We start from the raw sequence: 17,168 nt of genomic DNA, 5'->3' as shown, positions 1-17,168 counted from the left end.
TAATTTTTCAACTCTTGTAACATGTTTATGCGTTGGAGCGGCGGATTAAGAGTTAAGAGGAATAACACCCCGAATGCAGATGAGATGGAGAGGAGATGACACAGATGTAGGGCACGAGCAAAACGGAGATGAAGGAGGAAGAAGTTTGAACTATTACTTCGCTTAATCATCAGGGGGCTTGTGAGATCACTGACGGATAAAATGGAAAAGCTCTCCCGGGCTCTCAGACTAAATGTTCAGGTCAGGTCCCTCAGAGTGTCTTTGCTCTGTCATCCATTACCCGAGGGTGCAGCAGGACAGGACTTGTGAGATTAGAAAAGAGTAATAGCAAGAAAAAACGATAGATCTCTACCAGAGTGTTATATTCACCTCACCTGGATTCATTTTTCTAAACACCAGTTTCACTTAAAGAGCAGGTCCGCTCCTACATCAGTATACACCTGCCATGTTACTGCTTTGATGTCTGCTTTTCTGTACGTCACACAGACGAGGAGGAAGTTATATGCTTTGATAGTGAGCAATAAACACCGCCTCCACAGCATCCTGGCAAGACAGAGGACTGAGAGGTTCAGGAGGTCCTTTGTCCCCACAGCCAGAAGGATTTGTAACAGTGACTGCTGACATGTTCTTCTCACATTTATTTATTATTGTTGTTGTTCTAATATACAATCATTGTAAATATTTTAATTGAGCGACATGACAATTTGAATTTCCGCCACGGGGGATGAATAAAGTATTTTTCTTAGGGCTGGGCAACGATTAAAATGTTTAATCTAATTAATCACATGATTTCCCTGATTAATCACGATTAATCGCATTTGTACGCAGAATCCAAAAATGAATCCAAAAGTAGTGTATAGCTTTTAGCATTTAGCTTTATTTTAAATGTGCTGCCATATGAATGAAAGTGCCATAACATTTGTTGTGCAAACACACTTTTAACATCAGCATCTTTCTGTAGTTTTTATGTAGAAGCCTCGCTCCACTGTCTGTTTCCTTGAATGACTTGCTGCTATCAGTTGTGTGTTTTGCCTTTAAGTGATATTTTAGACTGGAACTACTACGCTGAGAAGACAATTCAACTTGGCAGTGTTTACAGATGACTTTGGTTCTGTCGACTCCGCCGTCTGGAAGAACTTTAAAATGAAAATGGCCGAGTAAAAGTTCCGTACCCTTCTCCATGTTTGGTGGATCCGCCGATTACTTTCTTTTCCTGTTCCACAGCAGACAGCAGCAGACTTTTACAAAATAAAAGCCTGTGAGCAACAGACTTTTACAAAATAAAAGCCTGTGAGCAACAGACTTTTACAAAATAAAATAAATAATAAAACCTGCGTTAATGCGCCATAAAATATTTATCGGCGTTAAATAATTAACGAGTTAACTCGCCCAGCCCTAATTATTCTATTCAATAGACACAATGAGTCTGTTGTCAGCCACTAATTTGTTTCATTTATTTTTTTGTCTCATTATATCAAATTTACAGTTATTGAAATAATCTATAAACCCTGTGGTTGTGACCCAGCAGTGTTATGCGTAACATAAAACAAACTGAAAATCTAAAAGGAAAAAAAAAGACACTCCTGTGGGATTTGATACCCCCATGGCCACAAAAAAGAGGAAAGCAAATCAAACATAGTCAAACATAAACATGCACCATATGTCAAGTGGTTCAACTGAAATGCGACATGACAACAATATTATTCATATTAGTTGAAAATGTGAAGTATGAAACACATTCAGAAGAAACCTGAATGTCGATATGCAGTAGTAATGAGATGCTAGTCAGAAGCAGACCTGTAGGACTCCTCACCTGATGCCTCTAATGTTTGTCTAGATTTCCCCCATCGTACACTCGCACATGTTCAGCACACGGCTTTGTTCTGAGTTTGGGGAACATCTGAGATGTCCCCACTGACTGACAGAAAACTGCAGCTGCTTACAAAAAGGTCAAAAACAGCTGCAAAAATCAGGACTCACGCATACTCGTTAAAAGGTCTGAGTCAGTGCCTGCCAACTTAGCTGCTGGTCACATAATAACTGATAATAACGGCCTGAGAAGGAAGAGACCAGCCCACTGATAAACTTTATGACTGAAAGGGGCCCTAGAAAAAAAAAAATACACAAAACCATCCACCCTGTCTGCACTAGAGGGATTTTGTGTGTCTTTAGTCTCAACTTTGTTGTAGTTTAATGTATTTTTTTGCTGTCGTTTTACATGTCTGTGGTTATTTAGTGTAACTGTTTTCTGTCTTCTCATTTCATTGCGTCTCCTTGCTTTTTCTTTTCAAATTTGTACATCTGCTTTGGTTCTTTTGTGTGCATTTAAACTTGTTTTGGTACATTCTGTGTCTCCTTGTAGTTGTTTTTTTTTTTCTATCTCTTACTACCACCTGTGACCTTCACCCTGTCGGTCGTAGTCTGGCTGAATCTTTTTTATGTATTTCTGGCTGCATTCCTCTATTTGTAACTTCTTACAATTTAACTTAACAGTCTCAGTCTGTGACAATTTGAGGTGTCACTATATAAATGTTGTATTTAACCTCATGGCTGATGTTATTTTAATGTTTGTTTTAGATTTAGTGTGGTTGTCGGTGTGATGTTGTGTGTGATTTTAAGCATGAGTTGATTTGATTGTTGATTTTATTATGTAAAGCACTTTGTGCTGCTTTTTAGTGTGAAAAGTGCTATATAAATAAAGTTTTATTTGATTTGATTTGATTTGATTTGAAACTAAACACCTTGATCCTCCTTCATGCAAAGAGACACACACACACACACACACACATGCAGCTCATTGATAGGTCCTATTGAATCAAGATCATCAATGACTTCTTCATGTGAACTAATGCGTTAATCATATATATCCACTAGAAGCAAAATGCAGAGTAAAGGGGACCGTGTGGGGGAGCTTGTGCTGCGGTTCCCAATGATTGCCACTAGAGGCCATTGCAAACCAGAAGTTATCCAATCTCTCATTTCTAACATATTCTATCCGTCCAAAGCATGCACTGTCCAGTCCTTCAGGTGGTGGCGGAGCTGTCAGGTGTGAAAAGAAGCAGCTGCAGAGTTGGACGATGACAGCAGAGTGTTGCCTCAGCCAGCACAGGTGATCACAGAAGGCAGGGGGGCCGAATTTAAACGATGCAGCGAGAAAGGTGGACAGGGATCAGCTACCTGAGAGATACTGTACGAAAGCACAAATAAACACACTTCAATCACACCTCACCTGAAAAGCTAATTTATTCAGATAATGTAGACGGAATATCTTAGTGTGTGGGATGTCAACAAGAGAAAACTTTCACAGGACCTTTGCAATGCCTTGATTTCTGCCTTCATTGGCTTGTCTGTTGTCCATTTGCAGGTCCATTTGAGATCACCGTCCTCTTGCAATGACCCAAATCTGGCCAAGGTTTAACTTTCACACAGATGGCCTCACATTCGACTATAGAATTCTTTGATTTACACAATCGTTTACGAACCACCCAAGCGTACGGAAACAACGATGGACAGAAAATTAGTTTTTGGTTTAGCCCACTCATCCATTAACTTTGATTTAACTGTTGCATTTTCTACATATTTAGTGTTTATTTTCGGGGGGCTTTAGCAGTTTCAGTCTCCAACAGAAAGGTACCTCGTGGAGTTATGTTTATACACATTTTTTTCAAATATGATTTCTACCCATATCAACAATACATGCCCAGTAATATTTTTTTAATGTTTTAAATACTTGAACGCAGTTTTTCTAAAGAAGATAATTGTTTTGTATATGGGATTATCGTCCATCGACTCTTTTGGGCTTTCACATGCGCGAGCCTACAACCAGCCGGTGAGTGACATGCTGTTTATAAAGTTGTTTTGTAACGTCCCCATGCCAGTAATGTGAGAACCATGCATATGGTTTTGATGGTAAGGCTTGTGACTTTATTGTCGGATGGGTTATAAAGTGGTGTGACGTTTCTGCAGTGTGCAAGTTGTTGTTTTACGTGGAAGGGTTAGCGCTTGCCCCTTAGCCACCACGTATTAGCCTCGCATGACATGCTGCACGAACAGCGCGATCTCCACACAGGGAGCGCAGATTTGCACCTGTCTGTGTCCTACTGTCAGTATTTGACAACCTCTAGCAACGGAAACGCGCTTCAAATGCCCCGGAGTTCCCCTTTAATATCCGCTGGCAGTGGATATTTAAAAAAAAAAAGTATGCAGGTTTTCAAGGCCTTATCATAAGAATGGTCCGCCACCATCAGGCCCTATTTCATTCAAACAATCAAAACTGGGTTTAGACCTTTAAATTGTCTATTTTCCAAAATTGCCAACAGTGGACTCAAAGGGACAGAAGTCGCATCTTAACAAGCATGCCTTTGTGTGGAAGAACAACTGGGGAAATAAATTGCTAACATATAAAGATGCCACCATCCTTAGACTGCACATTGAATTCAACGTGTGCAGCAAGATGTTGGAGATGTTCTATCAGTCTATTGTTGCCAGTGCACTCTTCTTCGCTGTGGTCTGCTGGGGGAACAGCATCAGAGCCGGTGACACCAGCAGGCTTAATAAACCTATTAAGAAGGCTGGTTCTGTCATCGGCTGCGAACTGGACTCATTTGAACCTGTGGTGGAGAGGAGGACACTGAACAAACTGTTATCCATCATGGATAACCCCACCCATCCTCTCCACCAGCTGCTGGTTGGACAGCGGAGCTCCTTTTCCAACCGGCTCATCCAGCTCCGCTGTCACAAGGACCGATTCAGGAAATCCTTCCTACCAGCAGCCATCACCATCTACAACACCTCCCCTCTGGCTGGAAGAGAACTTTACGCTCCATAGGCCTGAAGTCTCTCCTAAAAACAATAACATAAAAAAAAAAAAAAACTCTTCATACTGTAGATTTGTACATAGCGAATGTTTATTCACTATTTTATTCTATTTTATATTTATTTTATTCTATTCTATTTGCTTGTTTTTACTTTAATTGTTTTCATATCTTTTACTGCATGCTGCAACAAAACAATTTCCCAAATTGGGATGAATAAAGTATCTATCTATCTATCTATCTATCTATCTATCTATCTATCTATCTATCTATCTATCTATCTATCTATCTATCTATCTATCTATCTATCTATCAACAAACTGTCTTATTCAAGTTGGAGAACCCAACTGCTGCTTGACTACCAAATAAAAATATGTTAATGTAATGATGGTTTTGATTGTTTTGATTATTACTATTAAAGATATTAAAGTCTTAAATGATTGAAAATGTTTTGGATTCATTTCGTTTGCTGTTGTTGTTAAAAGAGGTAATTATGTGTGTTTTGTTATGTCTACCAGCAGCCATCACCATCTACAACACCTCCCCTCTGGCTGGAAGAGAACTTCAATCTATCTATCTATCTATCTATCTATCTATCTATCTATCTATCTATCTATCTATCTATCTATCTACGCCTACTTCTCTTTAATGGTGAGGGGGAATAATTTCCGTACGTGGGTAGGGGGGGCTGCATCTCTTCAGAAAGCACACAGAGTTGGTGTGGAAGTGCTGCGTGCCACCGCGGTGTGGGCGGGACCACGGTGCTCTGACTCAGCTGTTAGTCACCGCATGACATGTCTGTCACTGCCGATGCGTCCACCCACAATTTGACAAAAGGAAAATGTTACTGTGCTGTTACTGACACTGTTACTGTGGTCCTGTAGTTAAACACTGTCGCCGAACCCCATCTTGTGTATCTTATTGGAACTCCTTTGTGCAGAATGTTAATTGGGAAAAAAAATTGGTCTCTCCCACACAAGTTTTTTCTCACTAATAAAGTCAAATAAGTCTCTTTTAAATTAATTCATAAATTTTATCCAACTAAGCACTTTCTTCAGAAATATAAAGCTGATATTTGATATTTCCTGTTCTTTTTGTAAGCTTTACCCAGAAACATCTGCTCATCTGTTTTGGAACTGTACATGCTCGAAGAAGTTCTGGAAAGACATTTGTTGCTCTGATATCCAACTATATCCAGCCAGATTTCCTTCTTTTCTTTGCAAATTTTTTGTTTGGTATCACAGATTTCAAGGCGAAAGATTCCTCTCCCACATACCTTATCAATCTAATATTGTTGCTTGCTAAATTTCATATTCATAAAAGTAAAATAATGCACAGGAAACCACTTTTTGCCCTCTTCGTAATAGATGTAAAATTGTATCTTGACTCAATCTCGAATTCGATTAACAAAAAGGCTATAAAAACAATAAGTATTTGGAAAGACTATAACTTATGTTTTGTAACTCGTGTATTACTTGTGTAATTTTTTTATTTTTTTCTCTCTTCTGTTCTAACAGTTTCCTATCGTTGTATTTTTTAACTATGTTCTTTTTTAATTTTATGTCTTTTGTTCATTACTGTACACTATTTCTTTCATGACTACTGTTACTGTGATATTGTGAAGATGAATAAAGTTTATTTAAAAAAAAAAACAAAAAAAAAACGCAGCGCCAGACTGGCTGTTCTTACGTGACTTCGCATTGGACGCGAATATCTGTGACATTGGAGTCGTTGAACTGAGGCTGTCCGTAAATCTATAATAGTTCATTTTAGATTTGACTTCCAACGTCCCGGCGTCGGCGGAGTGAGTTTTTCTCCCTGAACAAAAGCCGAAGAAGAGCCATATCTTTCACATCTATTTTTCTACTTTAGCACCGTGCTGGACGTGTCTACCACAGAGGGTGAGTGTCTCAAACTGGATCTTTAACTCTGCGCGATGAATCAGTGGGTCGGAGGTTCTTGGTTGTGACTGTTAGTTTTCATCTATTTCTTTAAACATATTGAACAAGTTCAAGAAAGTTGTTTCATGTATGTAAAGGAGATATATCAGATGGATAGGAAAGAATAAGAATAATACGGAATCTGAGCAGCACAGCTTGGATTTCCCGTTACGCACGATGGTTACGCACGAAGGTGTACCGCCAAACTCATTTAGTGGAGATAATACATCATTTGAAGCTGATATGTAATAGGCCAAATAGACAGACATATTTTTTGTAATGTATTGATGTTACTCTTCAAATCGGCTTGAATATCAAAATGTAAACACGACAAGCTACAGAGTAAATAGTAACTGTAGCAATGGCACTCCTTGTATTACAGTAAAATTCTTTAAATATACACAGGAGCTTGTTGTAAACGAGGAGCATTAGTCAATTCAATAAGTTGAATTTCTATTTAGAAAGCATGCGTCTAGTCGGCGCATATCAAATTAAGCACGTGACTTTTAAAAGTGTTTTTTTATTCGTTACTGCTCGCAATCATGAAGCAAAACCAAGAGACTTACGTGTGTCTATTCTGAAAACGCGTTCATATTGATGAGACCTGAGAGTGTTTGAGCTGAAATGAACTGGTTGTTGTTGACACTCGAGAGCGCACATTCGCCCTGCCGCCTGCGTTATGTAACCAAGTTGTCTTAAAGCTCTTAAACGCACGCACGATCACTGACGGACAGATGTGTCCAGATGGGCTGCTGCGCTGCCCAGAGATGCGCAGCGCATTCCCCACCTGGGCCTGACAAACGCGCTTTGTGAGCCTGTGCCAACATTGTGATCAAATTCCAACTTTTACGCTACAAACAAGCATCCGGACATAGAAAATAAATCATGACATTCCAAGGTCAATTTAAGGAAGAGCTTAAGTCTAACTTCATGGTAAAAAGGACAGTAAAACACTAAATGCATCTCATTTTCCACCTCATTTAAGTCCCACAGGTGACACTTTCTGTTCTCCTCTGGGATTGCTTGGAAACGTCCAGTTTCAACCGCCAGAGGCAAAATGCCCCTTCACTTCTCAGCTGGGCCCAAACAGAGCTCTGCGCTCTGCTAAGGTTCAGGGTGACATAGTGCTCTGGTTGGTAGACAGACTTTATCAAACAATACATTCTAAGTTTAGGTTTGTACAGAATTTCTTCTGCCCAATTTTGTTTATAGTTTTCAAATAATATTATCTAAATTTGTTTGACACTACAGGATCATTTATTTCTATATTCGTATGAGTCGGGTCAAGTTGAGTCAAAAATAATGTAATAATGTACACAATTTTTTTTTGTAGCGCAACTTTGCTGTGTCGTCTTTTCTTTCCTTTCGACCACGTGACCTTTGATTTATGTTGTGAGCTTTCGGAGGGACTTATTTTCTAAATGAGGAACAGCTGGAGCAAACTCTAATTCCAATCCGAAGTGCGTGGTGGCCTTTTAATTCGCAGTTATAACTGCGTCCTTGTGCAGATGTTTGCCCGGCAGCTGTCTAAAGATTTCTGTTCAGGTATCTGTACGTGACTGTGTGGCCACTCCAGAATGGCCTTAATGAACGCACAGCTGTCAAATGGCAACAGTTGCTGGCAGAACTTTGTCGGCGGGATTACACAAGCAACCAGGCTTCTAATTTAGCTGCTAATCCAGATTAAGGTGCCGCTGTCCGTCCCCTCTCCCAGCTCGTGGTTCGGAGCTGCCTGGCATTCCCTGCCTCTTTCTGTCTTCTGGGATGACACGTTCAACACCCTGCAGCACATGTAAAAGCAGACTAAACCTGCCTGTTGTTGGTCAATTCTGTCAAACTCTCCTAACCCTGAGACAGTCAAATTGTTAACGGTTGCACTAAACTCAAACTCTGTAGTTTCACGTGTTTGTGCGTTTGTCCACACGTGACCAGTCTAATCGATCTCGCTTGTTCAGGGATCAAATAATCCACATGTTACAGATGCCCACAGAACGCCTGACTATGTCACAGTTTCTAGTCGTGTGTCAAATGGAGTCAAAATATATCGTGAAGTGGAAACTCAGCTTTGCCTTACTCACCAATTCCAAGCTGTGTACACAAATGGAATGTAATGTCCCCCAATGAGACGATAACTGGACCCGTGTGTTTTATACGAGCACATATGACAATTTTCTAACATGTGAAGGTTGGTTGGACAGGTGCCTCGTTTCTTACTGACTTTTAAAGGTTTCATTTTATTATTTTTCTTCTTCTCTCGGAGCTTCTCCCTTTAATGCACTTGGCATTCAGTGTGGAGAATCTGACAGAGAGACTGAGGGGGAGAGAGAGAGAGAGCTCTGTGAACTATAAATAGATAGTAGGAGAGTGGTTGTGATGATAGCATCACCGCACAATAATCCCTCAGTAAGACTGGCGTTACTCCATTGCACTTCGCCAGCTCCAACATTGAGCAGGTATCCCCCGCCTTTTTACTGCCTCCCATACAGTAAGCAGAGCTATCTGGATGAAGCTGATCTTCTGACCCTCTGCTCAGTGTCTCCGCTTGCCAGACGCCGTGCCAACTCTGTTAGACTGACGGGCAAAGGGAGCTTTTTTTTCACTCTGGTCTAAAAGCCCTCACAGATCAGACAATAAATGTACAGTGTGGATGGAGCTAAGTGATCTAGCAGGCAGAGGTGTAGACTGCTGCTCTGTTGTGGGCCTTGACTGCTGTTTGTTGAATGTCATGCTGTTCTCACTGTGACTCCCATTAGCTACCACTCGTCAGCAAAATACTGTCAGTTTAAGTTGCTCATGGAAAGCTTTACACTGCAGTACGGTTAAACAATAGTCATTACACAGCCCACTGCTGAATAAAGACCACTGGTGCCAGAAAAACCTTTAAAAAAGACTTGAGAATGGCGTCTGCTCGGATGTGGAACAGTCATGTCTCCTCTCTGCCACTCGCTGGGGAGGAGGTGCTTTACAGGATGCCACGATGAGTCGTTTTGAAGGGTATGACCCAATAACCTATACGGGGGTCGTGGTTATTGTTGCATTGAGACACACCCATGAGGACAAATGAACAAACATTAGCTCCACGAGTTCAAAGATGTGTGTGTGTGTGTGTGTGTCTTTGACTCACTTTTCAAAAACAATCTGGTGGAACTCACACACTGGAAAAAAATGCCCCTCCAAAAATAAGTGAAAAAACAGCAAATACAAGACGTTTTTGTTTGAAATAAGCAAAAAAAATCTGCCAATGGAACTAGTGAAAATCGGCTTGTCAAGATTTCTTGAAATAAAATGTGATATTTAGGACTTTTGAGTTAAAAGTGATCTTGAAATTAGCTTAAAAACCCCTTCAAATGAAAAAAAAGCTTGTTTCATGTGAAATATGACTCAAAACAAGATGTTTTCAAGACTTTTTCACTTAACAAGATATTCAAGATGTATTGTATTAAAACAAGTCCCTATATCTGGCTGAAATGGTACTTGTTAGGCAGTTGTGTCTTATATCAAGTGTAATGAGATACTCAGTGAGACAAATATACTTGGTAAGATTTGGATTTTTTCCAGTGCACTGGCACTACAGAAGTAGCTTCAAGCCAAAGCAAACAGTTTAAAAGCTACACGGTGTTCCTGTCCTATCGTGTATTTTTCAAATAATGTTTCACTTCAACGTTTTAAAGCGGCACAATGCAACTTTTTCATGGTCATAAAATTGCTTGGCAATCATCAGATTGCTTGGCTGACCTGTTCTGATGAAAACGGTGACATTTCCATCTCCATCTGGTGGCCCTAGACCGAAACAGCGCTTGCAACTTTGCCTGTGGCGCCGCGTGCTTTGTTTACCTCTGGAAGTCTCGCTACACACGAGAGCCGAGAACTACTGCTTCACGGCAGGTCGTAAAGGGCTCTGAGCCGAGCCAGGTAGCCTGATAAGACACACCCCCTCTCCATTAGCTGTCGACGGCTCTCCAACTCTCTGCCAGTGTCTTGAAAAATAAACCGTAAATGCCTCTGGTGGGTTTACGACAGTCTGGCTAGACTGTCACCTTATTTTCTACGGAGCTCCCCCTACAGCTTTGGGGTGTGTATTGCATGGTAAACAAACCCCGTATTACTGAAAGTTGCTTTAAGGTGAGTTGGGCAGGCAACATGTGGACCTGACCCTTCCCCATCTTATACCCTGTAGAGTCATAGAAAAAATTCTATGACAGCCGCACAGTTAGTGAATAAAAACACATTCTTGCCTTTAATTACATACATGAACGCTTGTGTTTATGGTGGCTGCTTCACGTATCCTGCGTTTGTTTGGAGCGTCGTTGATGCGACGTTGGCGACCAGTAGGGGCTGTGCAGGGCGGATCGGATCGGTTGTAGGGTCATATCGTCAGCAGCGCTAAAAGTGTTGGGAAGTCGGCGTGTTTGTTCCGCTCTGAGTCATCTGGTGCGCCCCCCTGTGGAATCCTTTGGTAACCGGCATGGTGGCACACGGGCAAATACGTGCCATTATACCACGATGGAGCAAGTCGCTGACGTGAGCGTGGGATTAAAAAGCCTCCGTGTGCGTTCATGTGTGTTATAGAACAATGTTCGAGGTCAAAGCTTTGTCTTCAAGGACGCTCTAAATCTCAGCCCTTTGATGCAGAAAGGTGACAGGAAATAGCCCCGCCACCGCAGCTTCACTTGAGTATATTCGTGGAATATTTTCGACAAATCCAGACTTTTGGTCGAGGTTATCCGAATCGTTAAAACTTTGCATCGAGAAGTCAGATTGAAATAGAAGAAAAAACGTTTGTCCATTTTAATCAGGATTCGATGAATATTACAAATGACCGAATTGTAGGTTGCAGGTCAGCAAAGTTTGGGAAACCGTATCATTTGGGACAAAAATTCCATAAATATAATGGGATACTGATTAACTGTCTCATGTGACTGCTGTGTCAAAGTTTTCCACATCTGTGTTACCCTGATGCTACTCCGTATGTCACTCCAGCAATGACTTGCAAAGGGTGTAGAAGCTCAGAGTAAAGCTAGGTCGTCACTACGACAGATGGTTACATGGACACGTTAATGACGTTTATTCTATTCCTTGCTCTGCTGCTATTCCGTGTTTGGGTTTTGAAAGTCTAAAAAAACTTGATTAACTCTTTGGGTGCCAAGTACACGTCTTTTGAAAAGCTGTTTGTTTCCTCTGATGAGCTATTCCCTGGTTAGCACCGTCACCTCACAGCAAGAGGGTTCCAGGCCCAATGACCGCTGGGATTGGCTCCAGCCCCCCCGCGACCCGACCGACGGATTCAGCGGGTATAGAAAATGGATGGATGGATGGAGCTAGTCCCTGCCAGCATTATTTGAACTCTTGTCCTATGTTTGAACTATCACACTGTAAGGGACCGATATCTCGTACAGTACAAAACAAACAGTTTTAACAGCTTGCCTGTGCACTTGCCGCCATTTTTTTTTTTTTAGTTAGCGTCAATGAAGCCACGGAACTTTTTGTGACGTCACTTCGGTTGACTTAAGGCCTCAGTATGCTTCTCTGTCGCTATCCGTCAATCCGTCTCCGTAGCCACGGAGAGGCTTTAAACCTTTCAAAGTTCTCCGTCGGGTTGACGGATACGCAAGGCACTTCACCTCCCGATCAGTAGGCGTAGACGACCCAATCTTGCGACGTCTATCGTAAAGGTCGTTGATTGATAGTTTACCTTCCGGCTCCGTTCCACTCCTCACAGTGAACGATGGCGACCTCTTCAATTCCTCGATTTGCTTTAGCCGATCCCGATCCCACAGATAAAGGCGAGCCTTAGGCGTTGCTAAGCTGCCAAACAGCTTGAAATGTATTCAGGTGTTAAATAAACCTCGCTTCCAACTGTCCGGTCTGATAAACTCTTCTCTGCAGGTTCTCAGAGTATGAAGCCACGCCTCTCTCATGACACGTCTTCCGCACGCATAGAAACGCCACAAACAACCAAACTCTTGATTTTTATTATTGGAAGGGGTCTTTTTGGAGGAGAGATGCAAAGTTTGTTTTTTCCACATTATTCATCAGTCCAGCATCACAATAGGCTATCTGACGTGTGTGTGTGTGTGTGTGTAGCTTTGACAGATCTGTTCTCTAAGCTTTTACTTTGAGCAGAGCGTTAGCCGTTAGCCCCGCCCCTTTGGGCACTGACCTCCTTTTCATCATTCACACAAGGAGCACCTTTTCCTTTCTTCTGAGCTTCATTTTCTCTCTCACACAGTGATTCTGAATAAAAAAAAACTGAAAATCACACCGCTCAACCGTGTAGCGTTGGGAGGAAGAACCGTGCGGGACACAGACATCTCTTCATTGTTTATGTATCAGTAATTCATGCGGGGACGCCTTCTTTGTGCAAAAAGGTGCTGTTTCACAAGTGTTTAAAAATCAAATAGTTAAATTGTTAATATGATAAATGGTTCCATAAAATGTAACTTTGGACCTTTAGAATATTTATCGATCTAGTGTTTCAGTTTCAAATAGGTGCCGTGACACATAAGACGTTGTTCAAATTCTGTTTCTGTTGGCCCTTTGACGTAAGTGCCATCGCACGAAAACATAAAGTCATTACACGTGTTGTTTTCTGCTGTCGTTGCAATTTGTTTATGACACGATCGCAGTGCACTTCTATTTAGCCTTATAGATTTGATTTTTTTCAATGAAAAAACAAGCAAATTCATTGCATTTTTCCAGTGTCCAGTGTCTGAGGAAGCTTTGGGCTGCTTTCACAAATCCACAGGAGACGAGCTGAGATCTGAGACACATATTCTGTACATGCAGCACACACACACGCACACACACACACACACACACACACACACACACACACATATACAGCTGCACATGGATGGTGGGATCGGATGTCAGGAGAGCAGCGTTTCCAGAGCAGAGGAGGCCTCTCACAAAAAACAAAACATAACAAAGTATTAATAATAGACAAGGCTGAACTTGGACAGATAGATAAATGGATCAAGATCTAGATACAGGTCTCAGGTCGCTGTGTTGTTGTAAAAATGTGTAATTACAAAGTCACTTTTTGTTTTTTTTTCGTTACAAATGAACAGTTTAGCAATTTGAGAGCCTTGACAGCAGGAGCGTTTTCTACGTGAACTAAGCCACGCACGCAGATGTTGAATCGTAGGGGCGTTTTTACATCACCTCCCCCAGCACAGTGACTCATTGCTGCACTACTTGTATAGTAAGCTGTTACATCACGTACTCTGCCGGAATACCCCCTCCCACACGCTCTTCCTCCTTCCGTCAGACAGTGAGAATGACAAACTTAACGCACCGAATTCACACCAATCCTAATCATCCTGCTCCATAAATACCAGTGCGTGTATTATGATGGAGAATGGACGGGTTTTAATGCAGCTCCGGTGTTTGATTGGGGCGATGTTGCCTGTTAAACGGCAGAGAGAGCAGGTGCAATGGTGTCAGATGGTGTCTGACGTCCTTTAGTTATGTGTTCCAATGTTTTTCAGTGTGAGGAGTCAGAGCGAGTCTTTCTCTCAACACACATCTTAAATACACCGCTCACTACCTTAATGGGAGCTGTGCTTTAAAAAAAAAAAATAAAAATAAAAATCAATGAATAATGATCTTAAAAAAGTGGGAGTACAAAAGGGCTTGTTGGAATCTTGATTGCTTCCATTTTTGCGATCAATTTATTTGATTTTACAGAAGGAAGAATGAGCCGCCTCGGGGTGATCTCATGATAGAGGCCGTAGGATCAGGGTTTTTTTCTGGCTTGTTTGTTTTTTGAGTAGCTTGAGGGCATAGTGATAGCCGATTATCACGCATTGGGACTTTCAAACTGACCTGAAGGTGTTACTAAATCAGATCAGAAGATCGTCAGTTTGAATAACAACCATCATCGTTTAGACCACCCAAAAGCATGAGAGAAACAGCTGCAGATGCTGTGCTGTGTTGCTACTTCCTTGATGTAGAGGAAGAATAATTTCAATAACCCAATTTCAATAATCGGCTCCCAATTAAGACGTATTTTTTTGTTTAATTTTTAATTGATCGATGTCGTTGCTGGAGAGTACACATCAAAAAACATGAACAAATTTGATGTTTCTATAGTAAACGAGGTAAAAAAAAAACAAAAAAACAAAACGACCAACAAGAATTCAGTTGGGGCTTTTGGAGGTTTCGCTGTGCTTTTCTGGTGTCACACCTGCTGATCAGGATCATTTGTTAATTTTTCAGTTCGGCACGTTTCGGTCTGACGTACTTTTCTGCCACGAGTTCATTTTTAAACCTGCAGGGGTGTGTCTGTGACAGGCTGTTCTCCCTTTTTTAGCACACAGGACGGTGGATTGTCCCTTATACTCATTACTGCATTAGCAGCTTTAGAGCTCCCACTGAAAAAGAAACCCAAACTCGGCCAATGGCAAATGTTGAATGAGTTAGGGTGGCATATCAGGCCAGCCCTGATATTGGGATATTTGGCCTCCGGCCGCTGTATGATTATGGCCTAATAATGATCTACTTTGTTGTACAGTGCTGCGTCAGCTTGGCAGCCGTTTAAGCGGCTGATATCTGTGTCAGTGGTGACACAGTGGTGGGAAGATTATTGTTTGGGTCTCTGGCTGAATGATGACGTGTGTAACGCGATAATTTTGGCTTTGTGTGGGAGCAAGTTACGTGTCTTTCGGTTTGCAAAGACACATCGCAGGTCATGCATGCACACAGTTTTAGAACTTGGGAGGAAACAGATGAAATGCACCTGCTTTCTACTCAAAAAGATGGACCTTTGGAGCCTGGACCCATCCGAGTCTGGTCGGGCATAAGGGGTAAATCAAGCCACAACCACCGACGACTCTGAGTGTGTTAGTCTGGTTTGGGGGAAGCTTGGTTTTGTGGTTTTATGCATTTTAAAAGTCCAGTTTTTTGTTTCTAGTGCCTTCTAAATGTGCTTTGTGTTCCGTAATCACCTGAAAATACTGCTGCAGCTGCTGTTGGCAAGCAGGCCAAACAACAATAACAAATATTCTCTATTCTTTTGTTCTTGGTGCATTTTCAAATCATAGACATGCATCTCACCCTTTCACCCTATGAAGTAGTGTCTTTGCCTCGTGTCTCTACCTGCTGCAGCTCCATTCAGTTGAATTCTGTTTATTGCATAGTGCCAATTCACAAAAAGATCTCAAAATTTGTGAATTGCATCGAGTTTTCATTTCATTTCAATCCCCTGTCCTGAGCATGCCCTGAACGGCGGAGGGACAGCGGAGAGAAGAGCCTCCCTTATTAAGAGGAAGTGACCAGAAGGACCAGACTCAGGAAGGGCGGCCATCTGCCTCGCCCGGCTGGGAGGTGGGAGAACAAACATGAAACATCAGCCCAGGGGCCTCACAAATAGGAGTGCTTTAACAAAGATACTCATTACTTCACTTAAACTTTAAGGCTGTCCTGTAAGACATGGCTGAGTGTAAATGCGTGGTGGTCTGGAAGGTCACTTATCTTGTGATGATTTCCTGAAAAACATGTTATTCCTGAATCATTGCAGGCTAATTGAACCATGCTGCCAGAGTGGTTTGAATGGGATAGCTGCCTGACAAAAAAGGTCACATTTTTAAGGCGGAGTGTGAGTGTAAATGGTTGTTTGTCTCTGCGTGGTCCTGTGATGGACTGCCGACCTGACCAGGGTGTCTCCTGCTTCCGGCCCAATGGCGGCTGGGATAGGCTCCAGCTCCGTGCGACCCTAAATTTGAAATAGAAAATGGATGGATGTTTGATAGATATTATAGGGATAGTAGTGTAACATTTGCACGGATTTAGGAAACACCATAAACTGCGGTGTGTGTAGCAGAAGCTAGTTTTCATTCTTTGCCCTCGTGTGGATTTTTCTGTTTAATAATTAATGAGGAGAACATCGAACACGTCCCTCTGCTCAATAAGGACACTAAGTGTGTGTGTTGGATCAGGTGTTTGTGTTTGTTCTCGGTTGTATCGTGTTTCTTTGTTTTTACCATTGACCGCTGCGGGGGGAAAGGAGCACAAGGACTCCTTTTGGAGGAATCTGGTTAAGACGAGCTTAGACAAGACTGGGACATACAGTTTTAGACTGCGATGTGCCCAGTTAATCGGTGCATGGCGGTCTGATGCGTGCCAGCCCGGTCCAGCTCAGACCAGGCTCACCTCAGGTGGAATGGACCGAGCCCCGACACTACAGTCTGTTCGGATGGGTTTGAGCCCGATGAGCCTGGACTGGATTTATTTCAGATCGTTTTTCATAATTTTCCATCTTCTTTGCTGTTATGTTTCCAAAGCCTGCAGAAGCAGCTCACATTCTCAGGTTTTCCATGTTGTGCTGTTTCCAGTAAGAATTAAAAAAAAAAAAAAAGTCAGTTCCCCTGTATTTGTTTGTGTGAGTGGTTTGGGCTGAAAAAAAAAGCTTGGA

At 41.9% G+C, this 17,168-nt stretch overlaps 1 protein-coding gene across 2 annotated transcripts in view; it reads left to right on the top strand.

Annotated features, from left to right (window-relative positions):
• The first annotated feature begins 6,508 nt into the window (after positions 1-6,508).
• The window catches only part of sertad2b (SERTA domain containing 2b), a 46,393-nt gene continuing 35,733 nt past the window's right edge, over positions 6,509-17,168 (top strand). Inside the window, exon 1 of one of the 2 annotated variants that reach the window (XM_075474619.1) lies at positions 6,509-6,715. The gene's annotated coding sequence lies outside the window, so the exon portion shown is untranslated. Of the gene's footprint in view, positions 6,716-16,045; positions 16,082-17,168 lie in introns of those variants that run through there. The other variant, XM_075474622.1, reaches the window with a different exon arrangement.

This window comes from Odontesthes bonariensis, chromosome 2 (genome assembly GCF_027942865.1).
Source record: "Odontesthes bonariensis isolate fOdoBon6 chromosome 2, fOdoBon6.hap1, whole genome shotgun sequence".
Classification (NCBI taxonomy): domain Eukaryota; kingdom Metazoa; phylum Chordata; class Actinopteri; order Atheriniformes; family Atherinopsidae; genus Odontesthes; species Odontesthes bonariensis.
The sequence above is the reverse complement of the archived record's forward strand: the minus strand, read 5'-3'. Positions and strand labels throughout refer to the sequence as shown.